The sequence below is a fragment of the Lolium perenne genome, chromosome 7, assembly GCF_019359855.2.
Source record: "Lolium perenne isolate Kyuss_39 chromosome 7, Kyuss_2.0, whole genome shotgun sequence".
Lineage (NCBI taxonomy): Eukaryota > Viridiplantae > Streptophyta > Magnoliopsida > Poales > Poaceae > Lolium > Lolium perenne.
In genome coordinates, this window is record NC_067250.2 from 190,949,494 (window position 1) to 190,965,149 (window position 15,656).

A 15,656-nucleotide genomic window follows, 5' to 3' on the forward strand; every position below is an offset into this window, starting at 1 on the left:
CTCATGCATCATGTAGTTTAAACCTATTAGTGGAGAACTACCGTAGAGCTTGTTGAAATTGGTTTGCATGATTGGTCTCTCTAAGGTCTAGATATTTTCTGGTAAAAGTGTTTGAGCAACAAGGAAGATAGTGTAGAGTCTTATAATGCTTGCAATATGTTCTTATGTAAGTTTTGCTGTACCGGTTCATACTTGTGTTTGCTTCAAACAACCTTGCTAGCCAAAGCCTTGTACTGAGAGGAAATGCTTCTCGTGCATCCAAAACCTTGAGCCAAAACCTATGCCATGTGTGTCCACCATACCTACCTACTATGTGGTATTTCCTGCCATTCCAAGTAAATACTTCATGTGCTACCTTTAAACAATTCAAAATTTATCATCTCTTATTTGTGTCAATGTTTTATAGCTCATGAGGAAGTATGTGGTGTTTTATCTTTCAATCTTGTTGGGCGGATTTTCACCAATGGACTAGTGGCTTCATCCGCTTATGAAATAATTTTGCAAAAAGAGTTGGCAATGGGGTTCCCAGCCCCAATTAATTAACCTTCATAATTTTGCAAATAGACACTCCTCCATGGTATGTGAAATGTTGGAAGGCACCCGAGGATTCGGTTAGCCATGGCTTGAGAAAGCAAAAGTGGGGAGGAGTGTCATCTAAATAAAACTAAAATAAATAGACACTCCTTCATGGTATGTGATTGTTGGAAGGCACCCGAGGATTCGGTTAGCCATGGTTGTGAAAGCAAAGGTTGGAAGGAGTGTCACCAAAAAATAAAAATTTCATGGGAGCCGCTCTTTGAAAGTCTGTCTGGCAAGGGGGTTAGAGTGCCCACTACCATTCGTTGACAACAACAAACACCTCTCAAAACTTTACTTTTATGCTCTCTATATGATTTCAAAACTTAAAAAGCTCTAGCACATGATTTAATCCCTGCTTACCTCTGCGAAGGGCCTTTCTTTTACTTTATGTTGAGTCAGTTTACCTACTTCCTTCCATCTTAGAAGCAAACACTTGTGTCAACTGTGCATTGATTCTTACATACTTGCTTATTTGCATTCAACATATTACTTTGTGTTGACAATTATCCATGAGATATACATGTTGAAAGTTGAAAGCAATTGCTGAAACTTATATCTTCCTTTGTGTTGCTTCGATGCCTTTACTTTGAATTTATTGCTTTATGAGTTAACTCTTATGCAAGACTTTTGATGCTTTTCTTGAAAGTACTATTCATGAAAAGTTTTGCTATATGTTATCTATTTGCTAGCAACTATAGATCATTGCCTTGAGTCACTTCATTCATCTCATATGCTTTGCAATAGTATGATCAAGGTTATGTAAGTAGCATGTCACTACAGAAATTATTCTTTTTATCGTTTACCTACTCGAGGGCGAGTAGGAACTAAGCTTGGGGATGCTGACACGTCTCCAACGTATCTATAATTTCTGATGTTCCATGCTTGTTTTATGACAATACCTACATGTTTTGCTCGCACTTTATAATGATTTCATGCATTTCCGGAACTAACCTATTAACAAGATGCCGAAGTGCCAGTTCCTGTTTTCTGCTGTTTTTGGTTCCAGAAAGGCTGTTCGGGCAATATTCTCGGAATTCGACGAAACAAAGACCAAATATCTTATTTTTCCGGGAAGGTTCCAGAAGTCCGAAGGGGAGACGAAGATGGGCCAGGGGGCCCCACACCACAGGGCCGCGCGGGCTCCACCCTGGCCGCGCCGACCTATGGGGAGGGAGCCCTGGCGCCCTTCCGACTCCGCCTCTTCGCCTATTTAACCCCTCGTGACCTAAAACTTCGACACCGATTGACGAAACTCCAGAAAGACTCTGGGGACGCCGCCGCCATCACGAAACACCAATTCGGAGGACAGAAGTTGTGGAGCTTGTTTACTCCGGCTTGAGGGAGCTCTTGTAGCCCTACACAATGAATGGTGTTTGTTATCCAACAAGAGATTGTAGAGTAGTTTTATTATGTGATCAATGTTGAGAGTGTCCACTAGTGAAAGTATGATCCCTAGGCCTTGTTTCCAAACATCGAATCTCCGTTTATTTACTGTTCTGCTACATGTTTACTTGTTGCCATCTTTATTTCAGATTGCTATTACCGCTCATATACATCCATATCACTTGCATTTTACTATCTCTTTGCCGAACTAGTGCACCTATACATCTGACAAGTGTATTAGGTGTGTTGGGGACACAAGAGACTTCTTGTATCGTAATTGCAGGGTTGCTTGAGAGGGATATCTTTGACCTCTTCCTCCCTGAGTTCGATAAACCTTGGGTGATTCACTTAAGGGAAAACTTGCTGCTGTTCTACAAACCTCTGCTCTTGGAGGCCCAACACTGTCTACAGGAAAAGAAGCCAACAGTAGACAGCATCGCGTTGGCTCAATCATCCCAGCTGAACTTAGCGGCACTGAGCAGCCCACTTGGGGGAACGACGTTCAAGCCATCGAAGGAGACGAAGGACATTGTGCTGGATCCGGCTTACCCAGAGCGCACCATTTGTATCGGTGCCGGACTGAATGAAGCATAGGAAAGCGCGCTCGTCAACTTCCTCCGTGAGAATCGGAACATCTTCGCCTGGTCTACTGATGACTTCGTAGGTGTGCCGAGGGAGTTGGTTGAGCACTCTCTGAATGTCTGAAACGATGCTAAGCCAGTGAAGCAGCCTTTGCGCCGGTTTGCTGAAGACAGGAGAAAAATCATCGGAGAAGAAGTAACCAAACTACTGGTATCTGAATTCATTGTTGAAGTCCTACATACCGAGTGGCTGGCAAATCCCATGCTAGTCGAGAAGAAAAAGGAAGAAGACCTGAAGGCACCAAAGGTTTGGCGCATGTGCATTGACTACACGCACTTGAACAAGGCTTGTCCCAAAGACCCGTTCCCATTACCCCGGATTGATCAGGTGATCGATTCCACAGCTGGATTGAACTGTTCTAGATGCTTACTCTAGTTTCCACCAGATTCCCCTCAAAAAGGAAGATCAAATAAAAATTGATTTCATTACCCCGCACGGGGCTTATTGCTATGTCACCATGCCTTTTGGTTTGAGAAATGCCGGTGCGACATACCAGCGATGTATGCAGAAATGCCTTCACAACCAAATTGGTAAAAATGTGCAAGTCTATATCGACGATGTCGTGATAAAAATGAAAGTAAAAGAAACTCTGATCGAAGATCTAAGACAAACATTTGATAACCTAAGAAGGTTCCGGATGAAACTCAACCCGACAAAATGCACCTTTGGAGTACCAGTCGGAAAGTTGCTTAGTTTTCTATTGTCGAGCCACGGCATAGAGGTCAATCCGGTTTAGATTCGAGCTATTGAGAGAATGGAGTTACCGCAATGTCTCAACGATGTGCAAAATTTTACCGGGTGTTTGGCATCCTTAAGCCGGTTTATAAGCCGGTTAGGAGAAAAAGCCTTGCCCCTATATGCCTTAATGAAAAAATCGGACACTTTTGTCTGGAATTCACAAGCTGACACGGCGTTCAAGGAACTAAAAAAGATGCTGGCCACTGCGCCAATTTTGGCATCACCTTTGGAAAAGAAACCCATGATGCTTTACATAGTAGCAACAAACCGGGTTGTAAGTGTTGCGGTTGTGGTGGAAAGAGAAGAGGAAGGAAAAACCGTGAGAGGTCGGTATACTACTTGAGCGAGGTGCTCTCTCTCTCGAAACAAAACTACCCACACTACCAAAAAATGACTTATGGCGTGTTCATGCCCGCCATGAAGCTCAAGCACTACTTTGAGGAACACCCGATGACGGTGGTATGCGAGGTTCCTATCTCGAAGATCATCGGCAACAAGGATGCAAGCGGTAGGATCGCAAAATGGGCAATCTGATTGTCACCATATGTGCCGCTATACAAAAGAAGAGACGCGATTAATTCATAGTCACTGGTAGATTTCTTGGTAGATAGGGCCGAGATGCAATACAAGCCACCACTGCCGGAAACAGAGTACTGGAGGATGCACTTTGACAGATCAAAGCTCAAGGAAGGACTTGGAGCTGGAGTGGTTCTCACCTCACCAAAGGGGGGCAACCTGAGATATGTACTACAGATACACTTCAGGGCATCAAACAAGGTCGTTGAGTATGAGGCTTTGGTCCACGGACTAAAGGTCGCAAAAGAAGTCAGAGTGCGCCGGATCATATGCTACGGTGATTCGGATCTAGTGGTGCAGCTGTGTTCCGGAGATTGGGATGCAAACGATGCACACATGGCATCGTACCGGTTCTATGTGCAGCAAATCGCCAGATTCTTTGAAGGTTGCGAGTTTCACCATGTGCCGCGGGCGGAAAATGACGCAGCTGACACTACTGCAATACAATCTACTGCAATACTTGTTCTACTGTTTTCTGCAAACAATCATCATCCACACTATACATCTAATCCTTTGTTACAGCAAGCCGGTGAGATTGACAACCTCGCTGTTTCGTTGGGGCAAAGTACTTGGTTTGTGTTGTGCAGGTTCCACGTTGGCGCCGGAATCCCTGGTGTTGCGCCGCACTACATCTCGCCGCCATCAACCTTCACGTGCTTCTTGACTCCTACTGGTTCGATAAACCTTGGTTTCTTACTGAGGGAAACTTGCCGCTGTGCGCATCACACCTTCCTCTTGGGGTTCCCAACGGACGCGTGTTGAACAAAAAGACATAAAGTCAACTACGCGCATCACACAACAAAGCACAAAACTAAGATAAGGAGAGGTTGCTACAGTAGTAACAACTTCCAAGACACAAGTATAAAACAAAATTACTGTAGCAAAATAAACACATTGGTTATCTCCCAAGAAGTTCTTTCTTTATAGCCATTAAGATGGGCTCAGCAGTTTTAATGATGCACTCGCAAGAAATAGTAGTTGAAGCAAAAGAGAGCATCAAGAGGCAAATTCAAAACAAATTTAAGTCTAACATGCTTCCTATGAAAAGGAATCTTGTAAATAAACAAGTTCATGAAGAGCAAAGTGACAAGCATAGGAAGATAAAACAAGTGTACACTACAAGAAAAGTTGCCATGGCCGACGAAGTTGAAGTCGCGCCGTGGTTGCTGGTGTACCATGGCCGACGATTTTGGGTCCCTCCGTGGTGCATGTCAAAACTTTTTTTTTCTCGTTTTTGAGATCACCTAGCCCGACGAAAGCGGCCAAAATGTCGCGTATGGTGGCCCGGGACGTGGTGCATCTCGAAATCTCGGGTTCGCCGGCCGAGTCAACGCAAATCCGCACCGCCGAGGGATGTAGGGCCCAGATGGTAGCCTCTCTGGCATTGTTTTTTTTCTCGATCGCGCCATCTCGTTCAACGTTCTCCGATCGAGCCGTTTACGATGCCGGATCATGGGTCCCACATGTCATCCTCTATGAACCAAAATTCTTTCTATTCTTGGATTTTTTTTGACCCCCTGATTTCTGGCTACTTCCTTTTTCTTTTGATCCCTTGCCGCCTTGGAAACGTTGAGACCGCTGCTGCTAAATGGGACCCGCATGTCATCCTCTATGTGCAATCAACTTTCTTTTCTTGGAGTTTTTTTTGGCACCTCATATTTGGTCACTTGCCTTTTTTCGATCCACTGCCGCCTCTCAAACGGTGATACCGCTGCTGCTAAATGGGACCCGCATGTCATCCTCTATGTACTATAAAACTTTCTTTTCTTGGATTTTTTTTGGCACCTCATATTTGGTCACTTGTCTTTTTCTTTCGATCCCCTGCCGCCTCTCAAACGGTGATACCGCTGCTGCTAAATGGGACCCGCATGTCATCCTCTATGTACTATAAAACTTTCTTTTCTTGGATTTTTTTTGGCACCTCATATTTGGTCACTTGCCTTTTTCTTTCGATCCCCTGCCGCCTCTCAAACGGTGATACCGCTGCTGCTAAATGGGACCCGCATGTCATCCTCTATGGACTATAAAACTTTCTTTTCTTGAATTATTTTTGGCTCCTGATATTTGGTCACTTGCCTTTTTCTTTCGATCCTGCCGCCTCTCAAACAATGAGACCGCCGCAGCCTAAATGGGACCCGCATGTCATCCTCTATGAGCAATCAACTTTCTTTTCTTGGAGTTTTTTTTGGCACCTCATACTTGGGCACTTGCCTTTTTCTTTCGATCTCATGCCACGTTTGAAACGTTGAGGAACCTGCAGGCTCATGGGACCCGCATGTCATCCTCTATGTACTATAAAAGTTCATTTTCTTGGTTTTTTCACCCTCCGATTTTTGGCAATTTCTTTTTCTTTTGAACCCTGCCGCCTCTCAAACGGTGATACCGCCGGCCGCTAAATGGGACCCGCATGTCATCCTCTATGTACTATAAAACTTTCTTTTCTTGAATTATTTTTGGCTCCTCATATTTGGTCACTTGCCTTTTTCTTTCGATCTCATGCCACGTTTGAAACGTTGAGGAACCTCGTCGGCTCATGGGACCCGCATGTCATCCTCTATGTGCTATAAAAGTTTATTTTCTTTATTTTTTTTTCACCCTCCGATTTTTGGCTATTTCCTTTTTCTTTTGATCCCCCGCCGCCTTAGAAACGTTGGGTAAGCTGCTGACTCATGGGACCCGCATGTCGTCCTCTATGTACAATCAACTTTCTTTTTCTTTTGATCTCAAGCCGCATTTGAAACGTTGAGACCGCTGTGCTAAATGGGACCCGCATGTCATCCTCTACGTACAATAAAGTTTCTTTTCTTGGATTATCTTTGGCTCCCGATATTTTGTCACTTGCCTTTTTCTTTCGATCTCATGCCGCCTTTGAAACGTTGAGTAAGCTGCTGGCTCATGGGTCCCGCATGTCATCCTCTACGAACAATAAAAGTTTCCTTTCTTGGAGTTATTTTTTACCCCTAATTTCTGCTATTTGCCTTTTTCTTTTGATCTCCGCCCCCTCCGAAACGATGAGGACGCTGTTGGCAGGTCGGTCCCACATGTCATCCTCTATGAACAATAAAAGTTTCCTTTGATGGATTTATTTTGAACCCCTAATTAATTTCTCGGATATTTCCCCGCCGCCTTGGAATCGTTGAGGATGTCACGCCTCATGGGCCCCGCATGTTATCCTCTCGTAACGGTAAATGTTTATTTTCTTGGATTTTGTTGACCAAACGATTTTTGGCTTATTTTTCTTTCGATCACGTGCAGCCTTTAAAACGTTGAGGACGCTCGGCTCACGGGTCCCACATGTCAACCTCTATGAACAATAAACGCCGAGGATGTCTGCTGCCTCATGGGTCCCGCATGTCATCCTCTCGAACAAAAATGTTTCTTTTCTTGGATTTTTTACCAACAGATTTATGGTTTATTTTTTCTTTCCATCCCCTCGCCGCCTTTAAAACGTTGACGACGCTGTTGGCTCATGGGTCCCCGATGTCGACCTCCCGTACAAGAAACATATGATATCTTGATTATTTTGCAGACAATAAACAATGTATTGCGCTCTGAGCTATTTCAAACGGATAATTAAATCTTTATTTTTACATAAACAAACTTATATGTTGAATCTCCTTGTTTTTTTGTCTTTGCGAAGCATAGGACTTTCCTGTTTTTTTAGAAAATTCGGATTTTTCCTGTTTTGGAGTGGGCTGAAATTGTACGAGTCAAAAGGCCAAGCAGATAGTTCGAAGGCCCGTATGTCCGGATGCAGCCCAATTGAAATCTTTCTTCTTGGATTTTTTCACCCCCGATTTCTCGCTACTTCATTTTTCTTTTGGTTCTCAGTGTCGCCTTGGAAACGTTGAGACCGCTGCTGCAAAATGGGACCCGCATGTCATCCTCTACGTACAATAAAATTTCTTTTCTTGGATTATTTTTGGCTCCTGATATTTGGTCACTTGCCTTTTTCTTTCGATCCCGTGCAGCCTCTGAAACGGTGATACCGCTGCTGCTAATTGGGACCCGCATGTCATCCTCTATGTACAATCAAGTTTCTTTTCTTGAATTATTTTTGGCTCCTGATATTTGGTCACTTGCCTTTTTCTTTCGATCTCATGCCACGTTTGAAACGTTGAGGAACCCGCCGGCTCATGGGACCCGCATGTCATCCTCTATGTACTATAAAAGTTCATTTTCTTTGTTTTTTTCACCCTCTGATTTTTGGCTATTTCCTTTTTCTTTTGATCCCGCCGCCTTGGAAACGTTGAGTAAGCCGCTAGCTCATGGGACCCGCATGTCATCCTCTATGTCCATCAACTTTATTTTCTTGGATTTCTTTTGACCCCCTAATTTCTCGGCTACTTTCTTTTTCTTTTGATCTCAAGCCGCATTTGAAACGTTGGGACCGTCGTCGCAAAATGGGACCCGCATGTCATCCTCTATGTAAATAAAGTTTCTTTTCTTGGATTATCTTGGGCTCCCGATATTTTGTCACTTGCCTTTTTCTTTCGATCTCATGCCGCCTTTGAAACGTTAAGTAAGTCTGCTGGCTCATGGGTCCCGCATGTCATCCTCTACGAACAATAAAAGTTTCCTTTCTTGGAGTTATTTTTTACCCCTAATTTTTGGCTATTTGCCTTTTTCTTTTGATCTCCTGCCCCCTTTGAAACGATGAGGACGCTGTTGGCAGGTCGGTCCCACATGTCATCCTCTATGAACAATAAAACTTTCCTTTGATAGATTTATTTTTAACCCCTAATTAATTTCTGGCTATTTCCTTTTTTCTTTGATCCCCGCCGCCTTGAAAACGTTGAGGATGTCGCTGCCTTATCGGTCCCGCATGTCATCCTCTCGTAACGATAAATGTTTTCTTTTCTTGGATTTTTTACCAACCGATATTTGGTTTTTTTATTTTCGATCCCCCGCCGCCTTTGAAACGTTGACGACGCCGCTGGCTCATGGGTCCCCGATGTCGTGCTCCCGTACAAGAAACATGTGATATCTTGATTATTTTGCAGACAATAAACAGTGTATTTCGCTCTGAGCTATTGCAAACGGATAAATTAAATCTTTATTTTTACAACTTATATCTTGAATCTCCTTGTTTTTTGTTTTGGCGAAGCATAGGACTTTCCTGTTTTTTTTTTTGAGAAAAATCCGAACTTTCATGTTCGAGTGGGCTGAAATTGTACGAGTCAAAAGGCCCGGAAGGATAGTTCGAAGGCCCGGATGTCCGTATGCAGCCCAATTGAAATCTTTCTTTTCTTGGATTTTTTCACCCCCGATTTCTCGGCAACTTCATTTTTCTTTTGGTCCCGTGCCGCCTTGGAAACGTTGAGACCGCTGTCGCAAAATGGGACCCGCATGTCATCCTCTATGTACAATAAAGTTTCTTTTCTTGGATTATTTTTGGCTCCCGATATTTGGTCACTTGCCTTTTTCTTTCGATCTCATGCCACGTTTGAAACGTTGAGGAATCTGCTGACTCTTGGGACCCGCATGTCATCCTCTATGTACAATAAAAGTTTGATTTCTTGGATTTTTTTCACCCTCTGATTTTTGGCTATTTCCTTTTTCTTTTGATCCCCTGCCGCCTTTGAAATGTTTAGTAAGCTGCTGGCTCATAGGTCCCACATGTCAGCCTGTATGAACGATAAAGCTTTCCTTTCTTGGAGTTTTTTTTTACCCCCTAATTTCTGGCTACTTTCATTTTCTTTTGATCTCAAGCCGCATTTGAAACGTTGGGACCATCGCCGCACAATGGGACCCGCATGTCATCCTCTATGTACAATCAAGTTTCTTTTCTTGGATTATTTTTGGCTCCGATATTTGGTCACTTGCCTTTTTCTTTCGATCTCATGCCACGTTTGAAACGTTGAGGAACCTGTCGGCTCATGGGACCCGCATGTCATCCTCTATGTACTACAAAAGTTTATTTTCTAGGGGTTTTTTTTCACTCTCGATTTTTGGCTATTTCCTTTTTCTTTTGATCCTCCGCCTTGGAAACGTTGAGTAAGCTGCTAACTCGTGGGACCCGCATGTCATCCTCTATGTACAATCAATTTTCTTTTCTTGGAGTTTTTTTTACCCCCTAATTTCTGGATACTTTCTTTTTCTTTTGATCTCAAGCCGCATTTGAAACGTTGGGACAGCATGTCATCCTCTATGTACAATAAAAGTTTCTTTTCTTGGATTATTTTTCACCCTCTGATTTTTGGTCACTTGCCTTTTTCTTTCGATCTCATGCCGCCCTTGAAAACGTTGAGGAACCCGCTGGCCCATGGGACCCGCATGTCATCCTCTATGTACTACAAAAGTTTCTTTTCTTGGATTTTTTTCACCCTCCGATCTTTGGCTATTTCCTTTTTCTTTTCATCCCCTGCCGCCTTGGAAACGTTAGTAAGGCTTGATCGGTGGGACCCGCATGTCATCCTCTATGTACAATCAAGTCTCTTTTCTTGGATTTTTTACCCCCTTATTTTTGTCACTTGCCTTTTTCTTTCGATCTCATGCAGCCTCCGAAACGTTGAGGAAGTCTGTGGCTCATGGGACCCACATGTCATCCTCGATACTATAAAAGTTTCTTTTCTTGGATTTTTTTTCACCCTCTTATTTTTGGCTGTTTCCTTTTTCTTTTCATCCCCTGCCGCCTTGGAAACGTTGATTAACCTCATGACACAAGGGCCCCGCATGGCATCCGCTATGTACAATCAACTTGCAAGATCTTGGGGCGGAAGAGCTTGTATAAGTGGGACCCATATGTCATCCTCTATGTACAATAAAAGTTTATTTTTCTTGGATTATTTTTTGCTCCTGGTATTTGGTCTCTTTCCTTTTTCTTTCGATCTCATGCCGCCTCTCGAAACGTTGAGTAAGGTGTCGGGTCATGGGACCCGCATGCCATCCTCTATGTACAATCAACTTTCTTTTCTCGGGAGTTTTTTTACCCCTAATTTCTCGGCTACTCTTTTTCTTTTGATCTCAAGCCGCATTTGAAACGTTGACACCGCCGCCAAAATGGGACCCGCATGTCATCTTTTATGTACAATAAAGTTTCTTTTCTTGGATTATTTTTGGCTCTCGATATTTGGTCACTTGTCTTTTTCTTTCGATCTCATGCCCCCTTTGAAACGTTGAGGAAGTCGCTAGCGCATGGGTCCCGCATGTCATACTCTATGAATAATAAAAGTTTCCTTCCTTGGAGTTATTTTGACCGCTAATTTCTGGCTACTTCCTTTTTCTTTTGATCCCCCGCCGCCTTGGAAACGTTGAGTAAGCTGCGGACTCCCTTGGCCCGCATGTCATCCTCTATGTACAATCAACTTGCAAGATCTTGGAGCGAAAGAGCTTGTATAAGTGGGACCCATATGTCATCCTCTATGTACAATAAAAGTTTCTTTTCTTGGATTATTTTTTGCTCCGATATTTGGTCACTTTCCTTTTTCTTTCTATCTCATGCCGCCACCGAAACGTTGAGTAAGGTGTCTTGGCTCATGGACCGTACAATAAAGTTTCATTTCTTAGATTTTTTTTTACCCACCGATTTTTGCTAACTTGCCTTTTTCTTTTCGATCATATGCCGCCTTTGAAATTGAGGTTGCCGCCGGCTCATGGGTCCCACATGTCACCTCTATGAACAATAAACCTTTCCTTTGTTGGATTTATTTTTTACCCCTAATTTCGGCTATTTGCCTTTTCTTTTGATCCTCGCGGCCTTTGAAACGATGAGGACGCTGCTGGCAGGTCGGTCCCACATGCCATCCTCTATTAAGAATAAAAGTTTCCTTTTTGGATTTATTTTTGACCCCTAATTTACGGCTATTTGCCTTTTTCTTCGATCCCGCCGACTTCGAAATGATGAGGATGCAACTGCAGATCGGTCCCACATGTCACCTCTATGAACTATAAATGTTTCCTTTGTAGGATTTATTTTTTACCCCTATTTTCGGGCTACTTGCCTTTTTCTTTGAAACGTTGAGGACGCTCTTGTCTCATGGGTCCCACATGGCATCCTCTCCGAACGATAAACCTTCATTTCTTGTTAACGACAGGTTTATCGGTATTATTTTCGCAGACTAATACAAGCTCTTTGGCTCCAAGATCTTGCAAGTTGATAGATTAAATCAAGGAATTATTAGGATATGTTTTAAATTTCAAATCCACTTTATGAATTTTTAAAAATACCGTTATCCATGTGGGTATGGAGCGATCAAGGATTTTCATATTGGGCATGAGCAGTTTCAAAATTGGAACCCTATAATTCAAAATAAATAAAAACAACTTTTATGTAGAATCTCCGTGTATTTTTATTTGCCAATCATAGGATCTGTGTTTCATTAGAAAAGGGCCGAAATTGCATGAGCAGAAAGGCCCATTTGTAGTTATTGGGCTTCGACAAATGATCAAGTAGACCGATAACAATTACCATGTAGATGTTCCTTGGCAACCCAAAAGTGAAATATTGGGCCCAACAGGGGAAGGTTGAACAAGATTTTTCTATTGGGAAGGTGGTACATGGGGTTATCCTGACAAAAAAAATGGAACATGGGTTACCGAAGGTTGCCCATTTGTGCCTAATATGTTTGTCGCCAGGAGCTTTACCTTCGCCGCCGCCGCTCGCTTCCGCCGCCGCCATGCCTCGTCGCGGGTCGAGCTACCGGTACGGCGGCGTCTCGAGCTCGGGTACCGCAGCGTCGCGCGCGCCCCAAATTAAGGTACTTCCTCCTCGGGACGGCACCTACGATAGGCTCGGCTGGCCTTGGGGCATTTACCCCTAGCCTCTTCCATGCTCAAGTTTTTGAAATGTTTCGGCTCTGTTCAACACCGGATCAAATTTGTCAACATGACAATTCTTATGGAGTAGCAACGAGTTGAATCTCTCAAAACTCTGTAAGTTCTGCAATATAACGACTAATTGGTACTACCTTATACAAAATGATTACATATCCTTATTTTGGAAGCTAGCAATCACACACTTATAGTTTGCTAGTCAGCTGCACGTAACGTTAAAAATCGGCAATTATAATGAATAAACCTGTAATTTTCACTTAAAATGCATTAAGGAGCATCAAATTTGACAAATCAAACCATGTCGTACTGAAAATTGACATGTCTTTCTCATGCAGAAATGTAAAATTATCCATGCATGTGCGTTTATACAGGTTAAGTTTTGCACGTATTATTTTTTGAAACTTTTCTGACTACCTTCAAAGCTCCAATCCTTCTTCATCATCTTTGTTTTACCGCACTGATGCAAGTGAATGCGAGCTGCTCGCCAGACGCGACTTCGTGTCCGATATGTGTACTATGCCTTCTCCATCTAGTGCTAGTTACGCCTCTCGTGCTAATTAATTCAGCACAAACCTCTGTCATTGCAGCCGTGACTCACCTCGACCATTGGAGCCCAATCACAAGAGCGAGCTCGCCTCAACCAGAGAGGCATGTGTCTCATGGTTAGCTATCTACAACTTGCTGTCTTACTAAAACCGTGCCTATCATAGAGATCACCTCGCCGGTGTAGCAATGGCTGCAAGTAGCTGCTAGCATGAGCGAAGGGGATAAGGAAGAAAAGATTAAAAAAATGGGTTGGGGCCAACAAGCGTGAAAGCTATCTACTAGCTTTATGGATGTTTCGGAATTGGGTAGAAAATAGTAGATGACACCGTAGCAGCGAATCCCGAGAGACCAAGGCCGTTGGATGATGTCAAATGAACGGCAGAACAAAATCGGCGAAATTAGCTTGAATTTTGATAATAAATCTTGGGCATTTTCCCTCGAACATGATTTATCAACTTTGGGTAGTCTCTGGACTAGTCTCCCTCGTCCACCAATTATTATCATACTACTGCGGAAAGTTGAGGGCAGTCCCTAGTCCCGAGCACTTCGCCCACTTCCCCTGGCCTCATCCCAGAGATCTCACACCAACCACCTCACCGTCGACTAGCCGCCAGTCTACAGCCCTCCGAAGAATCCCCAATGGCGGCGACGCCCCTACTAGAGCGCTCCTCACGCGAGCGCATCATCGAGTCTGGCCCACATGTCTTCCGTGCCTGCCGTGTGTCGGCAAGCACGACCGACTTCTCCGTCGGCGAGCCGCCGGCCGTGGGCGAGGGCGAGGCGTCCCCGTACACTATGACAGTGCACATCTTCTTCTCGAGGACGTACGAGCTCAGGAGGATGGCCGGCCCCCTCCCTGCCCCACTGGATGAGGACGATATCACCACTACACCCTGCGAAGAGGTGGTGCTGGATCTTGGCTTGCCTCCGAGGGAGCTGCGTAGTGGGGGCAATGTCGTGCGAACTATGCGCGAGATTCTTGCCCGTGTATGGCTGCTCAAGAACCTGAACCTCACGGAGGAGGAGTGGGACATCATCATGCCTTACGATGTTATGCACCTGATGTGGCAGCAGGCGTGTCGTCGGCTCGGTGGCCTCCACTTCGACCTCACCCTTAGGGTGGACCACCGGCTCATCGTCAACTTGCCGGCGCTGTAGGACAGTTGGGTCCTAGTTGCGCCGGAGGACGGCCACCGCGGCATATGCATCTTTGGGGCTGTCCTTGTGCCACAACGGTGCGTCTCCAGGGATGCAAACACCCGTTCCATAGGAAGTGCATCTTCTCCTGGTTTGTAACGAATGCCAGCTGCCCTATCTGCCGCGATAAAGTGCTGACCCATCTTATTTTCGATTTGTAGCATAGTATGAATAAAACCCCTGTATGATAGGGATGCCATGCCAACTTGAATCCTATGTCAAGAGAAATTCTATTTGATTGTGGTTATAAGATATTCTGCATTAGTTTGATCAAGTATTATCATTCTATTTTCCTATGGGATATGACCCTATGAATCAAACGGCATGGGATTACTTCCACACAATTAAGTTTGACCAACTTTTAGTAGGACAACAAACATAAATAATTAGTCATCATGGGATTACAATCCAACGAGATAATTGTCTTCAGACTCATACATTTTCCAAATAGAAAAATCAAAACAAATCATGGTTCTTCATCTCACAAAGATGATACGTAGACAAGAGTCTAATCATCATCATCATCATCATCATCATCATCATCATCATCATCATCACCTCCGTCTTCATTCTCGATATTCGTGCATGGTCTCATCCCGCTCGTCGTGTCCATTCTCCTCCCGAGATTCACCAGTAGCTTCAGCTTTATCCATCTCTTTGTCGACTATGCTAACCTCAACGTTGAAATCTACTTCTCCATCATGTGCAGGGATACCCGTATCCAACGAGGTTTCATCAATGTCAGCAACTTTAGTTTGCATACAACCAGCGAAATCATCTTCTTTGGGCACCAATTATTGGATCCGCATTCTCATCCAAATCATATATGTTCCTTGCCACAAACTTTTGCACATACTGCCATCCTTTTCTAGATCTGTCTTCCAAGAAAAGTACCTTGGCCGCTTGAGGTACCAAAATATAAGGATCATCCTTGTACCACTTTGAGCGATAGTATTAACCGATATGAAATACCCATCATTTCTGGCACCTTTGCCCTTGTTTGGATCTTGGTTGTACCAATAACACTTAAATAGAACCACAGATCGGACAAGAACCTTATCACTATAGAACAACCGAATAACCTCTTCTATGTGACCATAATGGTCAAATGACTCGATCTCTTCTTTCTGGTTGTCAAGTGATCGCCCCTGGGTGTGATGCCACTATTTCGTGTCTTCAAATGTTGTTCACGCTCATAGGAGCTGTAATGGACACCATTG